The 11,892-nt window shown below is 39.0% G+C and overlaps 1 long non-coding RNA gene across 1 annotated transcript in view; it reads right to left on the reverse strand.

Annotated features, from left to right (window-relative positions):
• Positions 1-3,120: 3,120 nt before the first annotated feature.
• LOC107093612 overlaps positions 3,121-11,892 on the reverse strand; it is a 68,338-nt gene continuing 59,566 nt past the window's right edge. The window contains exon 3 of the long non-coding RNA XR_001481625.1: positions 3,121-3,350. This is a non-coding gene — a long non-coding RNA (uncharacterized LOC107093612). The remainder of the gene's footprint in view (positions 3,351-11,892) is intronic.

The following is an 11,892-nucleotide window of genomic DNA, read 5'->3' on the forward strand; positions in this document are numbered from 1 at the left end:
TATAGAAACAGTAATCTGAGGCACACTTGCAAACCTTCAAATAATTGTCCATCAACATAAACTACTTAAACTAGTAGGCTGCAAATGAAAACAGGTAGATTAGCAGCCAATAGGTCCATATTAAAACCGGAGGAGCTGCAGAGATCCACAGCTCAGGTGGAAAAATCTGTTCACTCTATGGCTTTGGTGCTAACTTAAATCTTTCATGCAAGAGAGGAAAGGAAAGGCAATTTTTTTCAAGCAATCCATCAGAAATCGTATTCAAATGAAGCTGCACGTCGTGTAGTTTACTCAGTAAACAGATGGAATACGCTTGTGGCAGAAATACACAGAGGAGGCTTTTCTTTGGTACGAGAAATCTGATCAGATTTTCTCTAAGCAATGATGGAGGGAAATTGAAGACTTGAAACAAATCATTAAGCCATAATGGAATGATTTAGATCACATTCATGATGAGAACTGGCTGTTTAGCTGCATGTCATCATGGTTCATCTTCTTTGTAGTGGACTTGTTTTGATTCCTTCCATATACACCAAGTGTGTCGTAGTTCCCCCTGTTTGGCCTCTGTCTTTTTAGAAGTCCATGCTGGCTGAAAAGCATGCCGCTGTGTGTTTGCCAATGCTGACTTTTCTTTGTTACAACGGAGAGCTTTACCACAAACTCTCGACACCCTGTTGATTGTTTTTCCCCCCCGACCTTATTCTCTTTTTTCATTTCCAACCACAAGCCTGCGGAGGACTGTCACATACATTCTTGTGCTTGAGGAAGGCTGCTGTGAGTAAAAAAAAAAAAAGAAAAAAAGAAGAAGAAAAAAGCAAAGATACGACAGGCGGCTGGTAGTGGCATGAGAAAGGTTTTGAAATCCCCCCACAGACGCTGCCACCGCTTCTCGAGAGCAGGTGAAACCAGAGCTCTCTGTGAAAATGCCATGAGAGCATTTCAGGTTCATTTGAAAAGCCTCTGAAGACAAAGGAAAAGAGGGGAGGAGAAAAAAAACGTACATAAAGACAAAGTAGGAAGTGCTAAAATCAAAGGAATGGATATAGGATAAAAAGTGGGATAGATGCAACAGATAGGTGAGAAAAATATACCCTTTCCCTATGTTCTTTCCATTCTCTTTAAAGTATCTGCCTAATCCCAGAGAGAGAGAGAAGGCAGCACTTCCCTGTGGAAGGACTTAAAAAAGGACTTTTCCATGGCTTGCAACAATTCGCATTGTTCAGCAAAGAAAGCTGAATCTGGCTGCAGAGAAGAGCTTAGATAAAGAGCGTGAATACAGCTGAGTGCAGGATTAGACTGATGTATTGTCTTATTGAGGGTCGATGCCAGCCTCTTTATCAAAGGCCTGAAACCATCCACCTCTGATATAATGGAGAAAGTCTCCTGGTTTGTTGTAATGGAACACCGCCGCGTGATTATTGGTGTTGAGTCAGATGTCTGCCTCAGCCCTGTAGCTAGATGAAGGATTCTACTAATTTAATAAGTCAGCCTCATAACTCGCAGTAAGCAGCAGTAGTTGGTCTTTCAGCACAACCTTTGAATATAATAGCAGGCATGAGGGAATCAATGCATTTTCTTTTTTTCTGATTTTAGTTCTAGTTTTGTGACGTTTGACTCTTAAATCACCTTTGGCAGCTTGTCCAGAGAGTGCTAACCTTTGAGGAAAATCAATGCTGAAATCCAACAGTGACAAAGCTTTTATGAGGCATGTAGAAATACAGCGTGATAAAAAGTCTTGAGCTATCGTCAATATAAAAAAAAAAATGGTGTACAAGTGGCCAATTGTTTCTTCGTTTTTATAATTTTCTATTCCTGTTGCCTAAGTTACTTGGCTGACCAAATGATGAGGTAATATTCTAAAGAATAGCAGTACAAACAATGAAGAAAAGATTATATGAGGTGAACCTTTAGTTTCTAGCAGTCAGTCAAAAATAACACTATTTTCTTTTTTATTTTTAGATGTAAAAAGATCTACAAATTCATAAAAACAACCTCAGAAGAATCAGAAGTACTTTATTACCCAAAGGATGATTATTTAATGAAGTCTTTAAAGGAATTAGATGCTTGAACAGAGGATGTGTCTCATCACCTCAGTGTTTTAGGAGAAAGGGAATCTGACGAGTACATTTTTGGTCTTTAGGTCTTTAGAAAAATACTGTTGCACTAGTACTATTATGATGCTACAAGTTTTTTCACATGCTGATATATTTCTAGCATTCATTCCTGTGAAAACTGGGTGATAAACAGATATAGACCCTAAAAACATCCATTAACTTTTTTTTTTTTTTTACTGAAATGTTGCTTTTTGTCTATATTATGACCAGCACAATTATAAAACAATTGATATAACAAGTAAACCCCCAAATGTCACTCCTAAATACGCTGGCTAAAAATGAGCTTTTCAGTAACTGAAAAGTTGAATGGAAGAAAAATTTGTGTTTTTTATGTTCAGATTAAAAAGCAAATGTTCTTGTTTGAAAAGAAGACTTTTGAATATGAGCATAAATTTAGTTTTGTGTCGCTATAGAAAACAGAAGAACCATCCAATAACGTGCTTGAACACTCTTTTAAATGGAAGTTCATGAATAGCTTTAACATAAAGGTCTGTACTCTTTAATTAAAATTAGAGTTAGACTTGTTCACCTCCTCAATGACCTGTGATGCGCGGCAGAATGCCCTCAAAGATCTGCAGAGGGGTCAAAAAATAGCGGCTTTTGGCTGAGGTTAAGGAGGAGGATAAAGGATTAAGGGCCAAATGTCACCTGAGGCATCAGTGAGGGTGGCAGGTGCCATTGCTCAGCCACCAAGATATGAACTTGGGTTAAAGGAGTGAAATATCCATTACTTGTAATCCTCAGCTATGACCCGTCTACATCCAGGAGGGTGTCCTGTGGAGTTCACTTTCCAAAAGGACCAAAGGAGGTATCTGCATACATTTAATAGGATGGTCTCATAGTAAAGTCAGCATAAATCCAGTTTAAAAGTTTTCCCCTAAATTATTGATCAGGGGTTCCATTGACAGAATGAATGACTTAAAGGTCTGAGGGGACATAATGTCTTCATTGACAAAATTAGTTTGCCATTAAAGGCCCTTTCAGCTGCATATCACGTCATGGTCAGGAGGGTTTTGGGCTCTTACCTTGGTACCTAACAGTCTTTCGTGGGACTGGGTTCCAGTTGAGACCCACTGACTTCTCCCATCCCACCAATAACACCAGCAGGAAGACCCTTGTCCAACCCATGGCTGCCACCTCTGCTCCCGTTGTTGGATCTGTCACTCGATGATGGAGAAAGGAGCCAACCAATCGATCAGAGGTACTCAGGAGAATCAGGCCAGGTCTGGCAGGCTGCTGAGAGACAGAGAGAGAAATCCACAACACATCAGCTTGGAGCTACTATTTACTTTCTTTATTGCTTTGGTTGTATATCAGAAACACCCCTGTGAAAGCAGCATTTCCACCACGCATAGAGAGCAAACACAACAGCACAAAAATTCAAGCTGATATGTAGAAAGATAAATTCCACATTTTATAAACAAGTCCTATAAAAGATCTACTATAATATAAACGAGTAAAGCATGAAATACAGTCGTAATGTTCTTCTTCTATGTTTGTGTGCGTGTGCCAAGAAAAACAAACTATAACATTCAAGCAACTTTTGGCTGGGGAAAGCACGCAGGAAAGTCTCCCTGCCCCTCCCTCACTTTGGGCAATAATCTAGCTATCGGCACGCTGAGGGTTCAAAAACAGCTTATCGCCACATTCTTGTCAAGCCAATTCAGCAGCAGTATATTAAGCTGGAGCTGAGTTATCAAAGTTAATTGGCACTGGCAACGCATCAAACGCCAACGTGTTGGGAGATGAATGTCGAAGCAAGGACAATCCAATAGAACAGAGTTGTAAATGGTCTGGTTTATATCTAATGAACATGTCAAGTGTGCGGCTAAAAAGCGGCGTTACACCCTAATGACGGCTCAGGGTGAGTGGCTTGTTACTGCGCTGTGTGGGAGACAGACGGTGGAGGGTAAGAAAAGACATGGAGAGAGTTGCACACTAATAACACAGCTATGAAAGCAAACAGAAATCAGCCGTAACATTCACAATTTTCTCAGTAATAAAGTCCAGATAAATATAAAATCCAGTATTATGAGCTAAAGAGAAGGCATTTTTAGTTCTATAGAGCTAGTTAGGTAAATGGTAGGACTAAATAAAATTGGAGACTGTGCCTGACCAGAATAAGTTTAGATAAAAAGAACAAACCTGCATATCCTGCAGGTTTGCAGCTAGGCAGATCTTTTAGTTATAAAACTCCTCTCCTGTGGAGCCAACTACCACTTTTAGTCTGTGATGCAGTCTTCGTTTCAGACTAGGCTTAAATATTTACCTGTAGAAAATCTTATAGAGAGTAGCTTAAGTTATTCAGTTATCTGTATAGTTATGCTACTTTAGGCTTAGTCTGGTGGAGGACAAACGGATCAATTTTCCTTATTCTAGTTTATTCTGTCTCTTTTCTCCGATTCTGCAATATTTCTTAATTTAACCCCTAACTTTATGCTCTCTCATAATAGTAGCTTCATCTGGCCCTGTTTGGCTGTATAACATACTACAGGGTAATATCTACTGGGCTGCTTTGATTATACATGATAGAATTAGGCCTGTTTTTAGTGCTTAGTCCTGACCTATGGAATTCGTTTGCCGTTGCATTTTCTAACATGTACCCCTGTCCCACCTGCCAAAAAAAACCCCAAAACAGTTTAAACAAGTGACAGGAACAGCTGACTGACCCACACTGACCTTGGTCAAACAACTTGGCTAGCAACTAGGGTTAAAATCACTTTCAAAATGGCTCGGGAACCGTTTTGAAGGTGATTTGAAGGGGGAACGTCAGATCCTGGTTAAACTGCTAATTGAAGTGATACTATTGAGCGCAATGAATGTACGGCAACATACTGTGCCAGTCGCGTCTGATCTAACAAGCCCAAACAACTCTGCTTGCATTACATAAACATGGCGCAGCACTAGCAAGAGGGATTCAGTCGGACAAAAGAGCCAAACAATAAAGCACACTGACAGCAGCCTCTGGTTAGGGCATAGGGCTTGGAATCCAGAGGTTCTGAGTTTGATTCTCGGTCCAACAGCCTGCCACTCTGGGTCTCTGAGCAAAACCCTTAACCCCACACTGCTCTCCGTGCACTTCATGATGGCAGCCAACTGCTAACCAAGGGGATTGGTTAAATGCAGAGGTAAATTTCTCCAATGATCAATAAAGTACAATTATTAAAACTAATTTACGCCCTGCTCCCTTCCATGTTGCTCTCAATTGTTTACGTTCCTGATTTATGTTTCAGTGCTAACCCAGCCTGATGGCGTCACCCGACATGTAAGCTGTCGGGGGACAGGAGGTGGACTGGAGGTTTCTTCCTGTTAAAAGGAGTTTTTCCTTTCCATTGTCTCTGCACACATGGTTGGTTTAAAGGTTTGCTATAGAGTCAATGACAAATCTAAGCAAATATCTGCTTTTGCCACATGCTCATTCAGGAGGATCATATCCTCTCAAGTCAGTGGATCAATATTGGATCTGTCTGAACTTTGAGAAAAGCACAACAGATTTTCTTTCCTGTGGATGAAACTTGCAAGAATCTTGTAAAGTACATAAGAACTTTCTAAAGCGGTGCCATATAATTGCATCACTTTGTTTGAAGTCCATTGAGGTCCTAAAAACAGGAATACGCCATCCAATGCATCCATTTAGGACTACTAAGTGTAAAGCAGAAAACTGTTGTTGGAGAAGCCTGTATTTACCCTGACAGTCACTTTTAAATGTCACTTTTAAGTGCTGAAGCACCGCACGAAAAAAGCCAGTCCACTCCGCTTTCACCTAAACTGCTGCAGAAACTCAGAGGCGAACATGTTGAAATTTCCACGTACTGTATACAGATCGGATCAATTTGTACAAAAAGCTGTTTTTTGTTTTTTTTTTCACTGCAGTAGCAGGAGCCAGCTCTGAAAAGTAGAAAAACAACCTTTAATTTGAGTGCATTTGCTCAGTAGGGGAGAAAATCCAATGTTATGAAATTGTTTTAAACATTGTATCCCTATCGGAACACTGAGAATATACATGGAGAAATAAGTTTTCCTCCACTAATATAGAGCACCTGCCACTTTAACCAGATGCAAAATAAAGATACACAAAATTAGTACTGAAAGCAAAAATACTAACCAGCTTTCTCTTCAATTCCCACATGGAAACATAAAATTTTTGTGCTGGCAAACAAACATTTACTGTGTTCAGTGGATTGGCAGGAAAGGTAGCTCCGATTCAGAAATGTGTTTGGTGAAAAGTGGGAGGGAGGGGGTGAGCATTTGAGCTGGTTTGTGTCTAATCCCAACCAGTAAGGCTGGTATTGATTAAATTTTGAGGTGAAAAGAAATAAAATAGAGGCTGGAAAACAAGCCCCCCGCCCTTCCCTCTTCATCTCCACATCAGATCGAGGTGACGTGCCGTTAAACGAGCATGCTTAAACCACTGGATTTGGGTGAAAGCTCTGCAAGCGTTGCAATGCTAGCAACCAGCTTTATTGGATCGATGCTGATGGCCTTGCCGGGCAAACGCCTGAGTGAGCGGGGAACAGATTGAGAAGAAGGAGCAAAGACACGAGGAGCTGAAAGGATGCAAATGTTGAAAGAGGGAGAGGCAAGGCAAAGCTAAGAGGGGGAAAGAAACCATCTCTCTCATCATCTAATGCTTCATTTTACTGCAGAAACTTAATAAGTCATAGAAGGATTCCGGAAGAAGCAGGTTATGTGAACCGCAGCATGCAAACACTATTAGGAAAATTGTGAATTTTGCTTTTCTGCAAAAAACTTTTTATATAGGTCTCACTGCATTATTTCTATGCACTCTCAGAAAACATGTGCTGTTTCAGATTTAGTTCAATTGTGTTTTCTGGACTTAAAAATGAATAAGTTTCCCTCTGATGTTTGTCCTGCATCCTTCAGTCTGCATGATGTTTACTCAGTAATACTCTATAAAACCTCTGGGGCCTTCATACAACAGCTGTATTTATACTGAGAAGTTTACACACAGGGGAACTGAGTTGACTGAATTCAAGCGATATTTTTTTCTCATTTTTATGAAAACAAAAATAAATAAATTAATATTATAACCATTTTAATTCCCTGTATCAACATACATCCCAGAGAATTACAATGAGGTTTGTGGTTGTGAAAAGTTCAAAGGTCGTACAGAGTAACACAAAGAACTTTCCAGGAACAGACCTACTCTGAGAGCGGAGCGGTTTCTAATAGAGAAACGTGAAAGCCACAGTTTACTGGTAAATTCTGCACTTCATTCTGAATGACTTAGCATCGCTAGCAGCATGAGCCAGTAGTAACAGAGACAAAACGGAGCTATTAAGAATAAGACCGAATAACTACCTGCAGTAGTGTTCCGGATTCCTGATTGCTTCTCCTTATTTGACACCGTTTTGCAACTAATCCTGCTCACTGAATCATGACGGCAGATCTGCAGGGATCTTTATGGGCAGCAGGGGAGACGACTACATTCAGTCTATGATGAATTTTTCTGTTTCTTTCCAATCGAGCCGGCACATATAATCCCTTGCTGTGTCATAAGAAGATGAATGGAGTCTTGCTTTTCCCTCAAGACCAAATTAAGACAGTTGCTCCGTCTGTCACCGCGGACTCCTTAAGGTCCTGCGGTGTCACATAACTCTGCAGGCGGTATCAAATCATCTCTTAGCCGCTGTTGTTGTCGGTGAGCCTGCTATAACTAATGAGCTGAGACAAAACAGTCTAATAATTTCTTTCTCCACTCCACAATGGAAAGCTCATTAAAACATACAGAGAAATAGGCCACATGTTCTGATTAGGCATCGGAGCTCCTGCATGCCTCTGTCACTTTGTGTTATACACGTGGGTTCAAGCTGTGTGTTTGTGTGTTTGGCGCGCACTTTGTGTCAGGGTGTATTTGGAGATCAGATGAGTCCCTGTAGGGAGAAGGAACGCAGGATTGTTTCTAAGTGAGAGGTTGTCAGGAAAAGAAAAAAATGGGAAGAGATGAACATTCTCAACCCCAATCTGTCTGTCGTTTTTTTTTATTGGTGCTGTGTCGTTCTGGTCCCGGTTGTTGCCTTCCTGTCCTTCATTTTCCCCCCACCTCGCCTTTCCTGGAAGCCAAACACGTAACGACAAGCACACAAAAACCCACGGATGAGGCACTCTGTTGCAGTCAGTGCTGATTGTTACTCTTTCCTGGCTTTGTTTGCCTTTTTACCTCCAACTCTGACCTTTGGTGGGTTACACAGAGCCTCCTTGGATAAAACACGGCCTTCCACTTAGAATATCACACAAGGACACACTTAATGTCCATCAACCTGAAAATGCCCCCAATAAAGCAAACTCACATTCAATCATAGACAGAAAGGATGCACTCAGGCAGCCCCTGCCCCACCCTTTATCAAGCTCCACTCGCTTCCTTCCTCCCCTCCTTGCTGTTTCCCCCCAGCCCAGATCCTCTCCCTTCTCTCCCTCTTTTACTGCTCCACCAACGCTTTAAAATGCACACACAAATCAAAACTCCCTGCAACACATAAAGCCCGTTTCAACTGAGCTCTACAAGCAGGATCAAACGATTTCACACCTTGAGGACAAAAGGGGTTGAGAGCGGCTCAAAGACTTTTATGGTGTGTTCTCCTCACTTTTGAAATCATCATAAAGGATAGCTGGAGCAGCATTGCCGCATTATTGGTTAGACATGCATTGAGTTTCTGAAGACTAACAAAGGTGATTTTTAACATTCAAATTCAAAATCATTTAATCAGAACAGTTTTAAATTAAGATTGTTCATTAGTAGTAATGGATTTCCTCATATTGTCATAAATCCATTTTCTATATTTAAGTCCTATCAAGGGTTGGTACAGTTTAGTTCCTATCAAGATGGGAGCTGAGGTTCTTCTTCGACTATAACTATTTACACCCAAACTTTAAAAAATTTAAAACCGTTACTTTAACTTGCATCATTAGTAAATTAATTACCAAAGTACGTCAGTGTAAAATGTGACGTGATACTTGAAATCCAAGCAGTACAATAACATACAGAAATAAATGTATTTGTGTGCAATAAGTGCAGAAATAAATGCCATCTGAGATGTAGTAGTAATTTAAGAATGTTTTTTTTTTCTTGGATTTATTTCCTTTTTGTTCATTTCCACAGTCTAAATAGTAAAAATGACCTTCAGGACTTCCCCTTTCATTCAGAACTTTCCATATTTCCAAAGCCCTGCACTGTTTTACTACAAAAGCAAAGACTGAGTCAAAAAATGCAAATTAAATATCTTTATAAACCTCTTTCAGAAAAGCCAAACCCCTTTTTTAGTCCACTTATCCAACAATCCTTATTCCAGTTTTGTATGCTGCTAATGTTGAATGTTAGCATTGTAGCTTAAATGGAGATTTTAATTGAGTGCTAATGAATCTAGCTGTTGGATTTTTGGTTATTACTGATAAGGAGAACAACATAAAAAAAATTTTGAACATTTTCTATTACACTCACGCTAGAAAAGCCCTTTTTATTAGAGGATGTAGAGTAACTGAGGTTTTTTTTGGCAAAAGAGTAACACAGCAGAGCTTTCTTCCTCATCTGTTGCTGAAGACTGCCAGTCAGCTGGCTGAAATAAATTAACAAATTAATTGAAACACAGACAGCCTTGGAGCTGGAACTAAGTGAACCCTAAACCCTTCACATCATGTCTGCCAGAGAGCTGTAAGTTGGTAGGCTATGTGCACCGCAAAAACATTCTGAAAATTAGTAAAAACTTCTTATAATAAGTGTATTCACCATTAATTTCAGAATTTAAGATCTCAAGAGCTTGGAATCCTGAGATCTGCCCTTAAAATAAGAATTAGATAGTATGCACTTGAAATAAAAGACTAGTTTTTTTTTTCTTATTTTACATGTAAATTGTCTTATTCCATTGGCAAAGTGTCTCACTTACCTGCTCAAGTCAAGAAATGTTTTTGTTATTTTAACAAAAAATGACTTACTTAGATTTACATTTTTGCAGTGTGAGGAAATTGATCTATTATTTATATTTTACTCCACATAGAGCAAAAAAAATCTGCTTCATACCTGCTGGAAAACTACAACTGAATGTTGCAGGTGTTTAATTTGCAAATTTGCAGAAAATCTTTTGATCAAAATATCTTTTATTGGAAAATATTAATTACAGAAACTTCTGGTATGGTAGATTTTGATACATAAGTTGGGCTTAAATTATGAGATCTGTAACAACCAGGTAGTACTTTCAGGAACCTATCAGCTCAGTTGAAGAATGCCCTCCACAGAAAAGGTTACCATAACAACTTTAAAGAAATAGGCACTTCTTGAAATAAAAAGGAAGCTTAGAACAGTTAGTAAACCAGAACAGAGTGATAGGAATAGTGAATAAGAGTCCATTTTCAAAGAGTCAAATGAAAGAAGATTAGAGTGAAAATACCAGTGTTATTTATCCTGATAAAAACACTTAGTGGCTCTGATGTTTATCTCCATCCTACAGGCAGTAAGTTTTAGCTAGAATTAAAAAAGGAAGCCACAAAAGGCAAGTTTAATTTGTAGCACAGTCCATCTTTTTAAACCTAACTATCAAGCAGAGCACTTATGACAAATCGCCATAAACCTGAGCTTCTTCCACACAGAAAGATTGATTGCAAAATGATAATTTTTGACCTAAGTTCATCCATTTTCATTTTGTGATTCAAATGTATTCTAGAAGGTTCACAATGTTATCTGAGAGTCTGTGAAACCAACGCAGGCGCCCCGAGAGGTGACGCTGTCCATTCGATGAATTTCACAGCTGAGAGCTTTTGGTTAGAGATGAACCTTTAAAAACTTGGAGGTCCATCAAAATTCATTTTGAAGATTTGAATCAGAGCTTAAAGAGTTTTATAAAAGCCTCGACTAGACGCCTTGAATATAAATGTAAAAATTTACTGTCTGGCAGTGCATCAAGGAAGAGATTTAAAGGTTGTGGGTTCCAGTCCCGAGCAAAGCGGCTCCATTGCTGGACAAAGAAAAAAATATCTTATTACAGAGCTTCTTTTAAAATTGATGACATGAAGGATTTCAAGTGAAGGGAAGTCAACATGGGCCTCCGCGTTTTCTTGTTATTTCCTTTCATTTATTCATATGGATCTCTAGAGTCATGCATGAAACCAGAGGAAAATAAGACGGCTTTTTTTTCTTTTTTTTTAACAGTTCCTACAGAGCTGTTGCTGTGTTTTTTCCATTCAAACATTCACGTTAATGGAGCTGACATGAGCTCTCTACTCACTGTAAAAAAACACAAAACCATCTCACACCAGGGATCAACTCCTCCTGATCCTGCCATGGAAATACTGGTAGACATTTTAACTAAACTGAACAGTGTAAATCTAGATAGAAAACGGATTTAACGTTAAAAATTCATAGTTTTACTCCAATAATCAGAGGGAAAACTATTTTTAAGTAAACATATAATAGATAGATAGATAGATAGATAGATAGATAGAAAGACAGACAGACAGATAATTAGATAGATAGATAGATGATAGATAGATAGATAGATAGATAGATAGACAGACAGACAGACAGACAGACAGACAGACAGACAGACAGACAGACAGACAGACAGACATATAATCAGATAGATAGATGATAGATATATAGAAATATAGATGATAGATAGATAGATAGATAGATGATAGATAGATAGACAGACAGACAGACAGACAGACAGAGAGATAATCAGATAGATAGATAGATGATAGATATATAGAAATATAGATGATAGATAGATGATAGATAGATGATAGATAGATAGATGATAGATAGATA

Source organism: Cyprinodon variegatus, unplaced genomic scaffold, assembly GCF_000732505.1.
Source record: "Cyprinodon variegatus isolate N-32 unplaced genomic scaffold, C_variegatus-1.0 Scaffold435, whole genome shotgun sequence".
Taxonomy (NCBI): domain Eukaryota; kingdom Metazoa; phylum Chordata; class Actinopteri; order Cyprinodontiformes; family Cyprinodontidae; genus Cyprinodon; species Cyprinodon variegatus.